Consider the following 20,232-nt stretch of genomic DNA (forward strand, 5'->3'; position numbering starts at 1 on the left):
AATATCTGAATACATTGAGAGAAATTACATGTTTTGGAATGGGAACCATTTAATAAATAAAATATTGGATTCCCCAAATTAACTGAAAATTAAATGTAACCCCAAATAAAAATATGTTGATTTTTTCATCAATATTTGAAACTCATGCTAAAATTTATATGGAAGAAAACTCAAATAACAAAGCCACAGTAAATATGAAACTGTATACTTGGGGAAAAACAGACACATATTCCAATGGAACATAATAGATTCCACAAAAGTATATGTGAATCTAATATATTAAAAGCATAGCATCTGAATCAGTAGGGAAATAAATAATTTTGAGTATAAGTTGCTAGGAATGTGGGTTCCCTGCATGGAGAAAAATAAAACTTCATCCTAACTACACTGCACAGAAAAGTGTATCCAGACAGATTAAAGACCTAATTGACTCATATAGAGGAATATCTTTCAACACAGGAGTTCCCTCCCGCCAAAAAAAACCACCAAAGGACAAATCATTTGGCAAAAATGACTAAGGTTAAAAATCATAATATTTAGGAGTTTCTTTTCAATAAGTGATACAATGGGCAAAATTTTAATAGAAACGATAGAAAAGATATTTATCATCAATAAAACAAACAGGGAATAATATTTAGGATATAGAAGAAATACATAGAAATCAAGAAGTAAAGACAAGAACCCCCCCAAAAGAAGCAAATGATATCAATAGGCAATTCATAAATGTTGAACCCCCAAAGGTGAACAGACATGATATTTAAACACAGTAATTAGAGAAATGTAAATTGAAACAATAATGAGCTATTAGTTTGCAACCATCTGATTGGGGAAAAAGACATTTTATAATGCCAAACATTGACAGTCCAAAGGAATATTAAATATGCATAGACTCTATGATGTAGCTTTCCACTCCTGAATTTACATCCTCAAGATATTCTCACACCAGTTGAAAGGGATAAGGGTTGTTTGTCACAGTGAGGGGTTGGAGGCAATCTCATTACCATCACTAGTGAATGGAGAAAAGTACATCTTAGTGGATGCTATTGTGGAGAACTGGGTAGGTTTTATAGGCAATGTACTAAACATACAATATATATAAATCTTCAGATACATTCCTGAGTTAAGTAAGAAAAACAATGAACTCTACAGCACAATTACATTCACATGAATTAGAGTCATTTAAAAGTTCAATGCAAATTTCACAATAATACATAATAATAATACATATCAAATATATTACAGTGGTTGCCTATAGAAGGCAAAAGAATGGACTTGGTGAAGGGGATAAAAGGGAATACATTTGTGCACACTTCCATGCATTCACATATTTGTGCATATACACATACTCATAAGCAAATATACATGCACACATGCACAAAATAAGAACTAGAGGAGATACACAGACTAATGACAGTGTACTACAAACTGAGGAGCTGATAAACACAACAATCCACATCTGAGTGTTAAAACTAACAAATAAATCATACAAATCCAAAATAATATAATCATATGAAAAAAGGAAAAGAACAATCTAAAATGTTTTACATTCATTCTACACTCAGACAAAATTTGCTTTTGATCATTTTTTAAGTGATCAAAATAAAATATTGACATCTGCTTTTAATTTAGTTAACTTGCCAAACCATCTTGCAATTTCTTGGCAGGCTGACAGTCATAGTAAAGCAGATATCTTTTTACTTTAAGAGAACAATTCTGGAATTCAAAGCACTGGAAGGATATTTACAGCATGGGCAAATTTTCATAAGACTCATATTTAAATATGTTACATCTCATTCACACATCAATAACCATTAATAGAATTATTTTCCCCATTTTATGTATGACCATGAGGCTGCATCATGATGTGTGTGGGTTTTTTGGGTTTTTTTTGTAAAGGTAGGTTTTCTTCAATGTCATATTCAATCACTTCATTAATTGATTTCTTTTATCAGTTAAGAACATCATCACCTACCTAAATGTAAAGAGATATATTTATGTATATTTGGAATTACTATGGGGTAAACAACACACTTCTTTTAGTGATTATATAACAAAAACATATCACATGATAAGAGTATATATTCATCTCTTGTTAAAAGAAGATACACATACTCTTATAGGGTTCTGCTACTTGGTCTTCATTTCACTGGGTTCTTCTCAGATCTCAACACCGAAGTCATATCCTTACCTTAGTGAGTTCTTCTCTGATCACCAAATCCAAAATAAACCCTCACCATGCTAATCTTAATTAGTTTCCTTGATAGCATGTATTATTTGAAATTTTCTTTTTCCTTCTCTCTCTCTCTCTCTCTCTCTCTCTCTCTCTGTCTCTCCCTCTCCCTGTCTCCCCCACCCCCGCCCCACCTTCTTGCTTATAGTATCTAGAACATAAAGCCTGCAGGAGCAGGAACCTTACCTGTCTTATTTTTGCTATATTCTCAGCCCCTAAAATACTTACTACGTAGCAACTGTTGAATAAACGGTAGAATAGTAAAGGAACAACTAAATAAATTAGATTTAACACAATTTCAAAAACTGACCCCTTTGGGGCTGTTGTCAACTAACATATACATTTTACAGCTTTTAAAATTAAAGTAATAGATGCACTTGATTAAAAACCAGCAGATTTTATAATAAGAAATAGTCCTCTGCCTTACTCCTCTCCTCTCTTAGTCCCAAGTCCCAAAGACAATGATTTTCAGCATTAGTTTTTAATTTTTCCAGTAGGTATTTTCGTATCTTCCATATTATGCTTGCACTTGTATATATGGGTGAGACTTAGAAATTATTTACTGATTTGCTTCTGAGATAGATAAAGATCTAGATCACTTACACCATTATACCTTTGCTCTTTGAACCCCATCTTTAGTAAAATTCCATCACAATTATTATTTTCAACACCAGTGAAACTTGCAGTTTTTTAAAAAATTTATTAAACCTCAATATATTTTTCCATCGCCTCTGGAGAGCGAGCATCTTCCATTTGCTAATCTTCCTTCCCTGTCTTCCACCATCTCTTGCTCTTCCAACTCATTATCTGTACCTTTACTTTGATTTGTCATGGTTGATAACACTGCATTTTGTGATTTAACTATAAGTTGTTTCTAAAAATAAAAACAATAAAGTGTTTACATTTTTATGATGAATTTACCACAGAGCCAAGCTTTGTATACAAATATTACAACCTTTTGTACAGATTCAGTGTCATACAATGTCAGGTTGGAAAACAGTCATATATTTATTGACCCTCCAACTAATAATGTGTTCAACACTCCGTCATGTTTTCAATAGTTTTGTGTATTCTAGCGCCTCCTTTTCCTTACCGAATACTTTCCCCCCAGAGGCGTCGCCCTCCACTGCTACAGCTGAAATTGGATGCTCCTATTTCTACTGCCCACCTGTCCCACTGCTGTAGGAACTAATTACCTTCTCTGGTTCATCTAGTGGTTTTTTTTGGATATCATGACTGTCTTCTTTCTTTACTCCTTTTTTTTTTTTTTTTTTGCGGTACGTGGGCCTCTCACTGTCGTGGCCTCTCCCGTTGCGGAGCACAGGCTCCGGACTCGCAGGCCCAGTGGCCACGGCTCACAGGCGTAGCCTCTCCACGGCATGTGGGATCTTCCGGGACCAGGGCATGAACCCATTTCCCCTGCATCGGCAGGCGGGCTCTCAACCACTGCGCCACCAGGGAAGCCCTGGATTAATATTTTTAGACTTCATTCTAATTGATTTCCTTCTATCCCTGACCCTTCTCTACTACCTGGCAAGAATCCTAACTCTTTAGTGTGTTATTAAAGGTCCTTTCCTTCTGAGGCTCTGCCCCTCTCCTCCCAATCTCTCCATCTTGTTATGATTAGGCAAAAGTAACTCAATAATTAAGACTCATGTTAATCATTATTACTGAATACCAGACTAACATTTCCTAATGGATAAGAAATGTATATTGCTCTTTTTGCATATTCCAGCACCTAGGGCGAGGTCTGACACGTTTGTGTATTAAAGATTTAACTAATTGATTATTCACTTTAACACAGAGAACACCAAAAAAGCCAGGACAGCATATACATGTAAGCTTCCAAATTCCCATCCTGGCTAAGCAATGATAGTAAGAGGTTACAATTAGAAGAAAATTTCTGTATTCTCAAAAAAAAAAAAAAAAAGTAAGTAGTTATATGGATGTTTGTGGAATTTTCAGGTGAAATTATGTTTGTGGTCTAAACTGATTGCATAGAGTAAACCATTTTTCCGTTTCATCATGTATCCAAGCATTTAATATTTAAAATCAGGAAATATGGAGTGATAAAAATGTGCAAACATCAACATAAATAAACATAATTTGAAACAAAAAAGACAGAGTATTTGCTGGTGAATGTTTTGAAGCAAAGAAAGGCTAAGTAGGAAAACAATGGGACTTCTGTGCTCCCAGGAAGTCTGATGATTTGTGAGAATTATTAGGTAACTAACTAATCCTCATACCAGTTCACATGATGGATTCGATGTGGTCACTGTTCTGTTGTGCTCAAGGACCAAAAGGAGAAAAAAAGTATTCATTACTTATGGTGAATAATGAATTATTCTGTTTGTTTATTACTCATGAATCATTAGAATAGAATGAAATGAGAGCTACATAGGAATGGTTTTAAATGATTCAATTTCTCCATTTCCAAAAACTGTTATTTATGTTCACTTTTTAACTGAAAACTTTCCTGCACTGCTATTTAATATTAACTTTTCTGCAACTTCCTTTTTGTCAAGTTTGATCATTTCATTCTCTTCTGACTTCAAAAGCATATCAAAGTAACCTCCCCAGCACTATGCTCACACTTTTAGATGAGAAAAAAGGTTAGAAAGGTTTGGGTGGGGTGAATGTTTAAAAGGTTCTAATAAGAATATCTGTTTTGAGATAGCCATTTGCCTGATTCTGACACTTTTTTTTTCTTATTCTGTGCTGTCCCTCAATATTTGCTCTACAAAACTTTTCTTCTTTTCTTCCTCTCCAAGGTTCCCAGCACAATGAAACTTGAGCTGATTGACTCCTTAAGCAGAAAAACGGTCATAAGATGTGGTACAGAAAGGTCAGTCTTGAATTTCACTGAAATATTTTGTTAAATCAGTAACAGCAAAGGTCAGTTGGGCTCCAAGAGAGGTTTTTGCATTTATTTTTCTGCCAGCCTCAAGATAGTTCATGTTTGTAGAATTCTATATTTGAAATGATCTGATTTCAATTTTAAGTATTGTGTGTGTTCAACACATAGACACAAAAGGTAGATTACTAAGCAATCATTAGTTAATACCAGTTTTGTTTAGTACATGATGGTAAAGTTCAGTGAAGAAATAGTTCTTATATCCTCTAACATTTTAAAATAAATATTTTGTGAAATTATGTGATACTAAGAAATTGGGCAAAATGGACTCACAATAAGGAACACCGTTTATTGATGCAAACATTAAAAAGTACTCAGTGGTCAATTGGCCTAATTCCTTCACTTTGCTGATAAAATAATCCATCCACTGATGTTAAGTAACTCTATTTACACCACTTTCTCATGGTCTACAGAAGCAGCAGTACTCTGTCTAGTACATTAGCAGTAAACCTCCTGACTCTTTAAGAGGCCATTGCCTGACTAAATTTATTGTTTACAATAACATGCTACATAAGATCTCATTTTCCTTGTTTAATCCATCTTCTTTCCTTATATTATTTAAAAGTCCTGCTTGCTTAGAAAGAAATTTCTACTGTGGCCAAGATGGAATAACAGAGTCTGAATTTTTCCTCCTATTAAAAACAAACCAGAGAGAGAGGTAGGGAGAGACTGAGAAAGAGATAGAGATAGAGGGATGGAGAGAAACATACAAACCAATGGTTTTCAAGATACTGAACATTAGGCAACAAAGGGCAGTGAACCCTGAAAGATGGGAAACAAAGGAAGTGAGCCGCATGATTGCTACTGCTTAATGCCTGGAGTCTGTAGACCATGACAGAGTGAGGAAGAACCCAGGCAGAACCCAGTGGACTCCCTGATTAAAGGAGGTGAACCCGACAGTACAGGGGGCCAAGGCATCTATGGTTTACAACCCACAGTAATGAAGAGGAAAGACCTGTACAAAGAGGTGACTCTGGAGCTCTTCAGAAGGTACTCGTTGATATTCAGCAGAGTACTGATGGGCCTATGCATGTGTAGAAACAAACTAAGGCTAAGGAAAAAACCACCTAAGGCGATTAGAGGTGGAAGTACCCAGCACCCATACAGTGCCTCAAAAAGTACCAAGTCCCACCAGACAGAATGGAAAACCTCATAATTCACAAGGTATTGAGTAGATAATTCAGGAAGATCTTGCCTTAACCGGAGGGAAAAATTAGCCCTAAACTAAATGCTGCTCTGAGCCACACTAACAAACCTTAAAAGCAAGACAGGAATTGTTTTCTAAGTAATTACACTTAGAAAAAGTTTAATCTGATAAGCTTAAGAATATTTAGAGAAGTTCAAAAATATCTAGTAACCAAAAAGGTAAAATTTGCAGTGTCTGGCATCCAATCAAAGATGCCAGGCATCTAAAGACCCATAATGAGGAGGAAAATCAACCAGTCAAAACTGACCCAGTACTGACACCAATATTAGAATTAACAAACATTTAAAAAAGTATTTTACCTGTTCAAGATGTTTAAAAAGTTGAATATAGACATGTAAAATATAACAAAGACTCAAATAAAATGTCTAGACATTTAAACTACAATGAAATGAAAAGTACATTGAAAGGAATTAGCAGAAAATTAGACACATAGAAGAAAAGATTAGTAAACTTGAATACATCACTCTAGAAACTATCCAAAATGAATACAGAGGACAAAAAAAAACAAAAGAGTGAAACAAAATTACATCAGTGAACTGTGGGAAAATGTGGAGTGGCCTAATGTGAATGTAATTGGATTTTGCAAGGAAAAAGAGAGAGATGAGGGAACAAAAAAGTTTGAAGAAAAAAATGAACAAATAATAGAATATTTACCAAGATATGCCACAATATAGGCCAGAAAACAGGTCTAATTAAAGTTAAAAGGATTCAAGTCATATATAATATGTTCTCCGACCAAAATGAAATTAAATTAAAAATAAATAAGAAAGATGTCCCTGGAAAATCTCCAACTATATAGGAAATATGTAAAATATTTTATTTCTATTGATTTCTTCTTTGACCCATGGGTTATTTCATTTTGACTTGAATGAAAATGAACATTCTTTTATCAAAATTTGTGGAATGCCACTAAAGTCAGAATTTAGAAAGAAATTTATAATTTTAATCATCTATATTAGAGAAGAAGGAAGGTCTTAAATCATAGATCTCAGCTTCTACCTTAGTAAATTAGAAAAAGAAGAGAATAGTTAAACCCAAACTAAGCATAAAAGAAAAGAAATAATATCAAAATGGAAATTAGTTACAAAGGAAACCAAAGAGACAGAGAGAGAGAGAATGAATGAAGGAATGAATCATGGATTTTATTTTTTTGCTCTTTTCCAAGTAAAAATAATTAAGATAATTTTTAGAGTGAGAAAGACTTTGCAAAGATACAAAAGTTCTTGTATAATATAAATCTATTTTCTCAACACGTCATTGTTAAGTGTTGTTCTTTGTCCGGCTAAGTGTTAATGATAAACTGAAGCACTGAGACAGAGTCACAGACCTCACGGAGAGCACAATACAATAGCTGGGAAAGGAAGAGTGCCTGACTGCTAGCAGCCTGATGAGTCCAAGTCTCCAACATTCTTAGCAGAAAAAAGCTGCCAGTACTCAGCTGGGATTTCTGGAGTTCGGCGATATTTGAAGGATATGTCAAAAAGAAAAAAGGTACAGAAGTTCTGTTCAAAATAAAATGGGAAACTAGAGCAAAATTAAGCAGGGATGAATGACTCACATCAATCTTAGAAATAAGGATTATTTAGACCAACAAGCTCATGAAAATCGATATATTAAAGAAAGCTAACTTACTGTGGGTTCTTGTGTTACCCTCAGTAATTCATGCCTTCTATAGTTCTAGCCTTTTCACCTACCAAATCAAAGTCAGATACCTGTTGGCGGGTTGGTACTAAATAGTCATGAATTCCTCATTCAAATTAGCATAGATCAAAATCTTCTGAAGTTAAGCAGTTTTTAAATTTTTTATTCATTTTTTTTATTGGAGTATAGTTGCTTTACAATGTTGTGTTAGTTTCAGCAAAGTGAATCAGTTATACCTATACATATATCCACTCTTTTTACTCACTGCTCTGTGGTGACCTAAATGGGGAGGAAATACAAAAAAGCAGTTTTAATTAAAATTCCTTCTCCTTTGTCTTGTCCATTGTCATTTGACTATCATGTAAGTCTGTAGAACGACTACCCCTTTTTCAGTACTGTGGAGAACAGTAGCAGGTAGAATATTTGCTAATAAAAAATATGTAAAGAGAAAATATTTTAACACGTATGTGAGTTCAATGAAAGTCTTTGTGATCAAATGGAATTTCAGTTGACCTAAATGCTTTCAATTTAGAAAATTATAAACTTGGTTATTTATTGTCTTGCATTTTCAAGTATTAGTCTAACATTTGCTCTTGATAGCGTCTTGTATTTTGTAATCTATATCTACTATGGCTAAGTGTAATCTGGATGCACTAATCTACAAACACAAGATGCAAATGCTTAAATTTTTGAAAAATAGTTCCAATTATTGACTCAAGACTTCACCTACCTCATTAACCAAAATGTCTCTAACTTTCTCTTTTGATGATTCCATGGTCCTGAGTTTTTAAGAAGTCTGAGACTAAGGTGTTCTCTCAACATGCGTTCAGCTTCCATGTCTGAGCTAAGAGAACACAGGTAGGTACCCAGCTGCATTTGCTAAGAACTGGTTCACCCACCTTCCCATACTGTCCTTTCCTAAGGCTGGCATTCTTCGATCCAAATCTTGGCACTAATGACAATATGTCTCTGTAAAAGCAAACCTACATTCTCTGGGTGCTAATTTTGGCCACAGGGCTCCATGCTTGAACTCTAGTCCTTATGTGCTGCCACCTTGCAGGGTGGCCCTCTAGCAGCTTACCAGTCAGGGCTGGTTTCGGATGTGATTCCCTGTCAAGACATCCACCACTAGGGGTCAAGAACATTTCTCTCTTAAAGCATCACCTATAAAGGTTCTGATTACTTCCCCCTTACTTGGAAGGTGGGGCTTCCAAAGGACTCTCTGAAAGAAAGCAAACTCAATGTCTCTGGAAAAACTCGTGTTCATCACTCAGGGGGATTCCAAGGTGATTTTTTTTTTTAACATATTTCATTCTGGCCAATTAAAAAAGAAAATATTCTGTTGGAGCATCCTGCGTCATGAAGAAATTGCAGTCAACTGCATTGATTGGCAATCTAACAATTCATTCAGTATCACTGTGAAATAACCCAAGCAAAATATATTTACTATGATTTACAATGGAGCCACTAATCATTAAAATGGTAGTAAATATATTAATTTAACTACATTCAAATAAAATGTCATAATATGCATATACTATTCTGAAATTAGATGCCTATTGCTTGATTTCAGGGGCTGAATGGACATTTATCATTCTATATTTTGCATATTGACCTAGTATATATTAACTTTGATTTTCACATGTTGGATGAATCTTAGTCTTGATGTGACGTAATGTATTTTTGAAAATATTTTTGGAGTGTTAACTATGTGCTGTGCATTTGAGAAGCAGTAAAATAACTCTTGTTTAGGTGTTAGGGATATGACGGGGGACAAAAAAGACAAAAATCCATGCCCTCACGGAGCTTACACTATAGTCATTTATAGTCTTTTGCTTGAACGGTATCCTTTTATAGTTTATTCTGTGATCTCTTATGTGACCCTAAGTAAGTCATAACTTCCCATCCATAGATGGTGAGATTCTACTCATTGCTATGTAAGAGTATGTTCTGAAGTGTAAGTCCTAAGTAGCTTCCTATAGGTAGAATTTAAGACTAATATCTTACTTAAATTTTAGAACATCAGTTACACAGGAACAACACTACTGTTCAAAAAAACTCATCTCCAGCTATTTCCTTATCCCTTTTGACGTGGTTCCACATCTGAGGAGACTATAGTTTCATCTTCTTCTGAGGAAAGCTGAGGGAACGAAAATATGGAAATGCCACCAAGTAGGTAACTGAAGGTGTCAAATGCACAGTAATACCATTTGCAACCATTTTAAGACATTCTCATCAAGGAATGATAAATCTCTTATAAATGTTAATATCTTCCACAGCAAGTAGCTCTTAGGAATTAAAAAAAATGTTTGATAGAGAAATACTGGTGAATGAATGAGGTGAAGGTTTCAAAAGTGTATATTCCATTGCAAGGAACTCATACTCACTCACTTCTTTGGTCCATTGAGAAACAGTCAAATAATTCTTGTCGATAGGAAGCTCAACTAGTTCTAACTTATTCCTTATGTTGTTTGTTAGAGATCTGTCTTCAGCCTTCTGACTAAATATAAATGCAGAATACGGAATTTATTCCAACAAGTTCTCAAACACATTTTGCTAGAGCTGTGATTCTTATAGCAGCATTAAGATCCAAGAAAATAAAACACGAGTCTGTAGCCTTTCAATAGTATTTGTTTCCAGAAGGATGACTATTTATATTTGAAAGGTTTTGTACTAGAGATAAATGAACATATTAATATAATTTTCAGAAAGGATATCTGAGGTCAAAGTTATGAAGCTTTATAAATCACTGTAAGAAAAATTATCTGGAACTTGAAAATAGGGAAAGTTTACTAGGTGTTCTCTCAGTGAGGGGCTTGTACCTTCAATTAACTTTATACTATCTGGACTATTTTACAACTTCACTGGTGCAGAGGTTAATTTGAAGATTTGTGTCTGGTGGCAAGGCAAATATTTTCATTTTGGTATGACAGATAAACCGCCAAATTATAGTTTATTGTAACCTGTGTTCTATCAAACTCAGCTGTCTTAACATTCCCTTCCTAATCTGCCCTTAAAAAGCTTCTCAAATGCTCTTTAGACTGGTTTAACCATCTTAAAGGCTCATTAATGTAATGAATTCAATACAATCTTGGACATACGCTCATGTTATATTTGTATGAAAATTATGTTTTTCAATCTTTGGAAAAATTTTGCTTTAACAATAGTTACATTGTACTTACTACCCTTTCTATTTCAGTGGGTCTTGCAATACTTTTTTAAGAGGCTCTAAATGGATAGGATGGCATGAATTCTATAATACAAGCCTAGTCCTATCTCTGACTACTTGTGTAACCCTGAGTAACTCATTAACTCCTCATTCATAAATGGTGAGAGATTGTACTGGTTGGCATATAAGTGTGAATTCTAAAGAGTAAGTGATAAGTAGGTACGATTTGAGACCTATTTCTTACTTAAATTTTAGAACATCCGCTGCAGAGGACAGACATGACCATTCATTGGATATTAAGGCTTCACTTCCTCAGCACATGTACTGAAACTGGAACAACAGTAAAGATATTGGCATGAGCCCAGCATAAATAATTTTATGAATCAGTCCATATTTCATGCTACCCTCCCCACAAAGCTTACCCTGATTCCTCCAGCCCAAAGCAGTATTTCCCTCCCTCAAAACTACAAGTGTACTTTATATATATCCCTTATATGTTATATGACTTTGTGTGTGTGTGTTTACCCCCATCTACTCAATTACAAATAGGAAGCAATGGGACCACGTGGTTCTACCAAGGCTGCACTTCTCAGTGAGGGGAACTTGGAACCTACCATTATCTATTTTTCTATATAAATTAATATAAATACTGGGAGGGTATAAACTGTATCAGCAGTGGCTATCTTTCTGGGATATAATGCATGTAAGTTGCTCTCATAATCATTAGAAAAAAACAATTTTGATTTGGGTTAAAACGAAATGAACATAAAACAAGCAAATGAAACTTCAAAGGCCTCCCTTATTACATAAGGTAACATCTGAATCTCTTGGACGTCCTATAATGTCCTTCACCATTTGGTTCCAACCTGTATGTCCAGACCGAGCTCTCATTATCTTTTCCAATAAATTCTGTTCCACAGCCATGCTGGAATTTTGTGGTTTCCTGAGCATGTCATATACTTTCATACCTTTGTGACTTTAATCATATTGTTCTCTTGGCATCAAAAACATTTCTCACCATCCTCACTTGAAAAAAATAAAATAAACCAACATGAAAGTCTAAGCCAAACTAAAATGTCTTCTTTGTGAAGCTATTTTCTGTTTCCAACTTCTAAAACATAGCACAGACTACAGGTTAATTTTGTATTTCTTCTCAACCATATAGCTTATGCAGAGTAAGGAATGTCTTATTCCTTCATAGCCTCTGGAATTAAATAATAAATAATAATAATAATAATGATACATGAATGAGTGGATGAATGTAAAAACATGGCATATACTTTTCCACTAAGGATTGGCTACCTACTTAGTTTACTATCGCCTGTTTATACAATAATCTTCTGTCCATTTCTCATCTCTAATTATTAAATTAAGTACACATTCTACACTGTACATGGTCACATACTTTCTTCTTCGTTCATGGTTTCAGCCTTGTTTAATAATTCACAAATTTTCCACCAAATTATTCTGTTCTCTAGTTAGTACTCTGGTTCCTTTACGAGAATTCTGTCTCTGAGGTCTCCACCATCTCCCACTTCTCTCTATCCCAAGAGCAACCCTCCTCTGTATTACTTCCTCTCCCAGACACCATTTGCCTTATTGTGAAATGCACAGCATCCTGGACATAAGAGATCTTCAAGTCTTGGTTCCACACTGCTGTAGGAGCCTATTCAATCAAGTACTTTCCTCCCACCCAACTTCCCAATAGCACATATCTATCTGTGAAGGTTCCTTCTGTGTAAGAGCAATGGTTCTCAATGGCCCAGAGAGATGGAGGGAGTATATAAGATGGTATTGTTCAAGGGTAGACATATCAATAGTTGCTAACCCACTACCTACCAAATTCAATTCTTATGTTGATACATCTCTGTTTTTCCCTTCTCCTGGGGAAGACATGGTCCCTAGTACCTATTAGAGACGTATTATGAGAGGAGGTGCAGATATATACAGTACTTGGGGAAAAAGGAATGACTCGTTAGGAAAAAAAATGGGAAGTGAATCAGAACTGATGTGGCCACTCATCAGCCACAGAAAGGTTGAGATCAGGTCTACAGGTCTTCTTATGTAATTGGATCACAGTTAGCGAGTATTCAATCTGAGTTATAAATATGAGTGTGAAGAGTGAGTGTTACATAGAGAAGAATAAGGAGCACACTAAGCCCAGCTTTCTCAAGTGTTAAAAATAATAAATGGAGTTAATAAAGTATCTGCTACTTGCTAGGAGCTTTATTTTCACAACAAGCAAGGGAGGTATGATTTTCGTTGTATGGATAAGTGAACTGAACTTTAGGAAGGGTGACTCTCCAGGCCAAGGTCACAGAGAGAGAGAGAAGCAGAGCCATGATACAGACCCAGGTCCATTTCTGCTCTTTGCCTTTCACTCTGTGTTTTTTATAGCACTAACTAAATTCATGCTAAGACTGAAGGGGCCCCTAACCTTCAGGTATCATGACTTTAGTCTTGGTCACAGACACCACAGGAAAAGAAAGTGGAGTCTGTGTACTTAGATTGTGCTACTACTAAAATTTCCCCAAATATTTTGTTGAGAATGAATGGCTAATTAGCCAAAATTAACTAATTAGTGACAGGAGAAATATTGAAGTCAGATGACTAATATTTAAGGCCATAAACATAGACATCTCTATTTCAAGGGCTGACTTACTATTTCATATGCAGTCACTGATGAATTTCCTTGGCTTGCCTGAAAGTGTTACAGAGTTGATTACCAACAGTTCGTTTCATACTAATAGCTAGCAGTTATTGAATTTTGCCCTGGGCCAGGGACTGTGTTCAGCACTCACATGGATTATCTCATTTAATGCTCACAAAACATGTATGAGTTGGGAATGTTATTATCCCTGCCTTACGTATTGTGTAAAGTAGGCTCAGAGACTAAGTAACTTGTCTAAGACTCTGCAGGTAAAACTATATTGATTCACAGTAATAACTGGGCTAAATCACACACTTAGCATTTCAAACATTAAGAGGATGTCATCTCCTTGAGAAGAAATGCCATTTATAAAACAAATACATTGAAACCACCATTCTATGAGCAAAATTCAAACAAAATGAAGACTAGTTCAGCAAATATTACACGCTTAGAAGGCTGCTTTTGGTAGATTTTTTAAATTCTACATTACAAAAGCCAGAGTGATAGAAACCCCTAGCTATTTAATTTAAAGTATTTTTACATAAAGCCAAATCATGTATGTGAAACAGTATAAATTACAAACACTGTATAGGTAGGTAGTGGTCGGTAACAGTGTATAGTCTCTCAGCATGATTGGGCCATTTTTACAGTTCCCATCAGGGACAATGATTGTATCCATGGCAACAGGTACTGCAAATGCATTGCATTGTTATAAACTCTACAGGTTTAACGATTTCATTCATCCAGATTTTAAAAAGTCACATAAACAAATAAATACACATATGCCTCTACATCAATATGAAAATGGTTCAATATCTTAAGGTTTGTTTTGGGTTGGTGCTCTCTCTCTCTCTCTCTCTCTCTCTCTCTCTCTCTCTCTCTCTCTCTCTCTATATATATATATATATATATATATATATATATAGTATTTTTAGGATTTTTGAGTAAAAGTGTTTTTCCTTTATAAAAAAATTCACTTCATCCTACCTCAAATTTTGTTTAGTTAATTTCAGATATGCATGATTGTGTTTGACTTTTAAAACATGAATGTGGATTCAATTTCTGACATCAATTAGTTTCACTGGTTCTTGTGTAGATGAAAAGTACACCACAAAAATGTAGTTTAAATGCTACTGCCAATTAGCCTTTAGTACTTACTTACAAACCCCAACTTAGAATATTTTCTTCAATTTTAATAGTCTTGTTTTGAAAATCGCATTTCTCAAATGATAGTACTTACTGACTGAAAATGTTATCCATCGTGATGCCGGTAACACATGGTTTCTCCTTTCTGTCTTTCATATCCTGTCCACTTATGAGCACACAGGGGCACATAAGGACATCCGGCCGCTGGAATATGCTGGGTTCCTCCCCCTCACCTTCTTAGAGGAAAATCTCATCAGCGGTGTTTTTCTTGAGAATTCGGTGATGTCAGAGCCCCACTTTCAGCAGCCCCAGAAATTCTTGTATTCCAGGCTGACAGCCTCCTTATCTACCTCTTGCCATTATGTTTTCTTTCTAAAGGTCTGGGTGAGGAGGGGGGCTGCAGAAGATTGGGGAGAGAGAGGGAAAAGCATGTCTTCACATCCATGTGGTTAATTTTTCTATGCAGGGGCAAAACAGCGTTTAAAATTTTTGTCTGTAAAGCCACAGCTTGTACAACCTTCTAACTAGCTTCCTTCTCATTATGTGTATGTTTTCGTTTCTTGGGATAGGAAATGACTTAATATCACTTCGATTATGGTTTTTTTAAATGAGAATTTCAGAGAAAGGAATGAAGAGAGTGAAGGAGGGAAGCGGGGAGAGAATGCGTTCTCTACCGTCGAGTAGCGAATAGCGAGCAAGCATGTGGAGGAATCCTTTCCTGCCCTCCGCCCACGTCAAACTCAGCCCAGCCTTAGGTCAGTGTCCCTGGTTACCTTGTGGCCGTCAGGGACCTGAGGCCATCAGAGTGTGGGAATCGGAGGGACCGTCCTACAGCAAGCGATTTCAGCAGCGATTCAAGAGGTCAGCACCAAAGAGAAAATTCTCAGCCCGGCCAAGCCCTCCTTTTCTACCAATGTGCTTTCTTTCTATCAATTTGCAATGATTCCTCTTCTGTTTGACGAGGGCTGTGATTATCCTGTTTTTAAGTATGGGTTGATGGATATGAAAACTACGAATTAGAAAATAGCTGTATTAGTGAATGAGCTAAATTTGAGCAAACCTGGGGACTGAAATAAAGCTCAGGGGGGAAATGATCCAAACACGGAAGTACAGGGTGCAGAGGGGAAGGGCGGGCACACCCTGAGAGGGAAAGGACTGCCCGGAAGCCCCATCTGTGTGGCGGATGGAGAGTCCAGGTTCTAGTTCACAGTTCACATGTCAAACTCTCTCCAGGCTCCCAGCACCCTGAGGACCAGGGCAGCACAACCCACACCCAGTTACAAGCACATCTCATGAGTTTTAGGAGATCCTGACTGCTCAGCACTTTTCAAACTTCTAGGGAGACCTTCCCAGACTCTTATTCAGCTCAACATCGTAATCAGTACAAAAACCTTGCAAGTTATACCTACTGTCCACGTTTAATGAGAGAAGAAACTGAGGCTCCAGAGAAGTGCAGCACAGCCAGGACTGATGCAAGTCCAGGGTGGGTGCTTCCCTGCACTGTGTGGCCCCTTGACGACACTGCTAGCGCTTCTGAAGCTGGTGGAAGGGACTCTCGGATGCTTTCTCACCTGGAAGAGCATTCATTTTCAAAGAGAAAGACATTCCATGAATGTATTTATTCACCTTATTCTATGTACGGCTGATTTCTTAAAACAACCAACTGCACAACCCCCTACACACACGACTTCCTTCACTGTGGGTGTTGATACAGCTTATAAGCCACACAGTGGAACTGAACGTCGAAAATTCATGCCAGATACAAGTTAATGTTAAATGCCAGATAGAAGTTAGATAAAATATTTGCATAACTCTAATGATATATGCTATCTTGAGATACAGTGATTTTTTTATGTTCGAAGACATGTATAAGTGTGTACATATATGTATATATGTATGAGGGGTAAATGAAATTGCAGCACATACAGGGTCATGAGTAGATCTCATTGATATTTAAGAAAAAAATTAAAACTGTGTCCATAGTGTTCAAAGGATCACCTGTTGTACACTTACAATACCTCATAATTTATTTATCAATTATACCACAATAAAGCTGAAAAAGCATGGTAAAATGAAACAGTGATATAAACTATGAAGAAAATGAGTGTTAGCAACATAAAAAAGAACAGCCAAGAAATGTGAAAGACTTAAACTTTATACTAGGCTGTTTGATACTAGGCTATTGATTTCAGCAATAGATTGTGAGTTCATGAGAGTCATGAATGAAATAAGGTCTTTTTAAATTTTGTGCCCCTCTTCCCCCATCTTCACCCCTAGCACAGTGACTGACAAAAAGGCACCTGATAAATGCTTAATGTGTAATTGGTTGATGTGAACCACGTAATTTAGATTTATCCATCTAAAGTGGGATGGGCTCTGTCAGACCTCCACTGTCTAACTGTAAACACATGCCCAGAGGGGAAGGATGGCTCTCAGGTGGTAGAGATATGTCACTAGCCGGGGCTTATTCAATATAGTCTAGGATGCCTAGGAAGGATTTGAAGTTTTTGAACATCTGAAATATCAGAGAATGTAAAAGAACATGTATATATAAATATATATGTTTGCAGGAGGCAATAGAACAAGAACTAGTTTAAGTATTTAAACTAGTCTGAACAGTAAGGTTAAGGCTAGGAGGAAGAATTTAGTCAAGGTCAGTATGGAGAAAAATGGTTAATAGCATTTTTACTCTTTTGAACCAAACATGAATAAAAGCAGAAATATAATTTTTCCTTGGAGAATTTTTTCTAAAGCGGTCATAGATTCTATCAGTCTTGTCACGGTCCCTTGCAAACGCAGAGCTGTTAACTGGGCAAATTCTTGGCGGCCTCAGGGGCCTCTCTAAAACCTGGGCTCTAATCCTCCATTTCAGCTAAGCCTTTATTTCAGATGGCATGGTTCTCTCACTGCTGTTGGGAAAAGAGAAACGTGTACACACAGAGAAAGGCACCTGAGCTGTTGCACGGCTTGCTGTTCTCCAGTGTTTTCTTAACCCACTAGGGTCTGCTGCTTTTCCTTTCAGGAGAGAAAAAAAGTCAGCTGGGAATAAACCCACAAGTTATCTCACTTTCTTTTTACAACATTGGAGATTTTAGAGTAACCAGTGGCTGGCAAGCAAGTGAGCACTGTTTTCCCTAACTATAGATTTTGGGGACCCTGACAGTCGGTCTCACGGGGTGCAAAAATTCCTTGCACCCTGATCCCTAGCCCCACAGAGTGGTTCATTGTTCCAATATAACACTTTTCTGCAACCACAGGGGGAATACTGGGCTTCTCTTATGTGCCAGTGACAATTTCTTTCTCTGAGTGCAGGTGGTGTGAGGTGCTGAAGATGGAGAAATGCCTCTCGACAATTTTCACAAACGAAGGAGCAGCAGGACAAGAAGAGGGAAGCCCCAGTTCTTGTCACCAAGGCTGTCGCAGGTGACAGCCTGTTCCTATGAGATTCTGGCAGCTTGGAGGTAGCCGTTGGTGGGAAGAAAGGGATAAATAAGGTAACTTTTGAAATTCCTATTGAGCAGAAATTTTTCCTTAGCCAAATGAAAAGATGGATAACACCAATTCCTGCCAAATGTAGGGGCCATCTTGGAACAGTGAGGTAAAGCTGTGCATTCATCAATACCTAGGTTTTGTCCTTGTCGAGGCCAGGTCCTCAGCTCCACATCTCCAAGGGGTTGGGAGGGTAGAGGCACCTGAGACAGGTGCTAGATACCAGGCTGGAGAGGACAATCGGGCAAGCTAATGTGTTACGGTTACTAGTCTGGTCCATAGACAAGCAGCAGAGTTATTAACCGAGTGTGTGTTAGATGTGCAAAATCTCATCCCCTGCCGCCCCCTCCTGTAGGCCTTAGGGAATTATAATCTTCATTTTAACAAACATAATTCCCATTGATCTGCACGTACACTGAAGTTTGATATGCAATAATTCATGGTATTCAAAGAACTGGGCAAGCTTATACATGGTTTTAGAGAGCATGACCATGTAGAGAGGAGATCCAGTGGGCAGGATGCAGCGAAGGAAGAGGTGTAAAGGGCAACAGTAATCCTGGAAGCCAGGCAGCCATTCTGATTGGCCGATGGCAGTAGGTCACCTGCCCCCTAAGGCCTGTGGGAGTCAGGGTTAGGGATAGGGGTTGCGGGGAGGCTACGAAGAGCAGAATTGGGCCTTATTCCCTCAGTAGGTGGTCAAGTTCTTGGCAGGATTGGTTCTCTGGAAGGCTAGACTTCAAGTCAAGATTACCTTACTAAGCAGGGCATCAGGAAGCTAGTGAGAGGAAATGCATCTTTATTGCAAACCTGTGGATTTGAATATGTGAGCCTGAGAAGATTATGAATTTGAGAATCTTGAAACTCAGAGTCAATTCGAACACCCCCAAGAACCCATCTTTGTCAGACCTGACAGATTTGCAGCAACTCTTAGTCATCAGAGGGTATCTCTGCATATCCTGCTACACTTCTTTCTCTAATCAGGGTTGTTGCTCCAACCTGAAGGCAGGGGCCGTCGGCAAGGCTCACAGGATCTGTAGAAGAAAAGGGAAGAAGTACGGTGGGCAGGAAATAATAAAATTCTAGGTGTTTATAAGGTAAGCATCATCACATGTTTAGAACCATTCCTTCCATCATAAGTATTTTACTATGAGAATTTTCAAAGTATAAAGTTTTAGACAAGTCTTGTGAGAACAATTTGTCAATGATTGCTGGAAACTCAGAGAGCAAAGATGGTACCCTTAAAAGTCCCTTATGGTTGTTAATTCTGGACACACAACAGAAAGACCAAAGGAGCTTTTAAAAATGGCAAAGTCAGTGTCCCACCCACAGAGGTAAGTATAAGGTACAACCAGAGTTGACAACCACTGTCTTGTGAGATGCTTGGCTCTCTTGGGTGGCCAGAGTAGTCGAGCACTAAAAACATTTTTTTAAAGTATCTATCTATGCACACACACTTGAATTTCCTTAAAGGACTCCTGACTGTGTAAATCAATAATAATAATATATTATGGGTTTATGGCATAAGTAGAAGTGAAATATATAACAATAAGAACACAGAGGAAGGTAGAGGGTAAAGAGAATTATATTGTTGTGAAGTTTGCTACATTGTTCAACTAATATTATTTGCAGATAAGCTATAGATATACACATAGTAATCTCTATGACAACCACCAAAAAATAACACAAAGCATAAGAGCTAAAATTTCAGCAGAGTAAATAAAAGAAGACAGGAAAGGAGGTACCAAAAAATACAGTGACAAACTGAGATATACAAATAATTATATTA

The 20,232-nt window shown here is 36.9% G+C and overlaps 1 long non-coding RNA gene across 2 annotated transcripts; it reads right to left on the reverse strand.

The window, feature by feature from the left end:
• Positions 1–2,910: 2,910 nt before the first annotated feature.
• On the reverse strand, positions 2,911–15,929 carry LOC136792671 (uncharacterized). Of its 2 annotated transcripts, none has more exons than XR_010836805.1 (3): positions 15,731–15,929; positions 15,052–15,354; positions 2,911–3,104 (listed from the first exon to the last, which is right to left on the reverse strand). It is a non-coding gene; the product is annotated as an uncharacterized lncRNA (long non-coding RNA). The 2 variants fall into 2 exon arrangements; XR_010836806.1 differs by lacking the exon at positions 2,911–3,104 and adding an exon at positions 10,427–10,492.
• Positions 15,930–20,232: the final 4,303 nt, after the last annotated feature.

Source organism: Kogia breviceps, chromosome 15 (assembly GCF_026419965.1).
Source record: "Kogia breviceps isolate mKogBre1 chromosome 15, mKogBre1 haplotype 1, whole genome shotgun sequence".
Lineage (NCBI taxonomy): Eukaryota > Metazoa > Chordata > Mammalia > Artiodactyla > Physeteridae > Kogia > Kogia breviceps.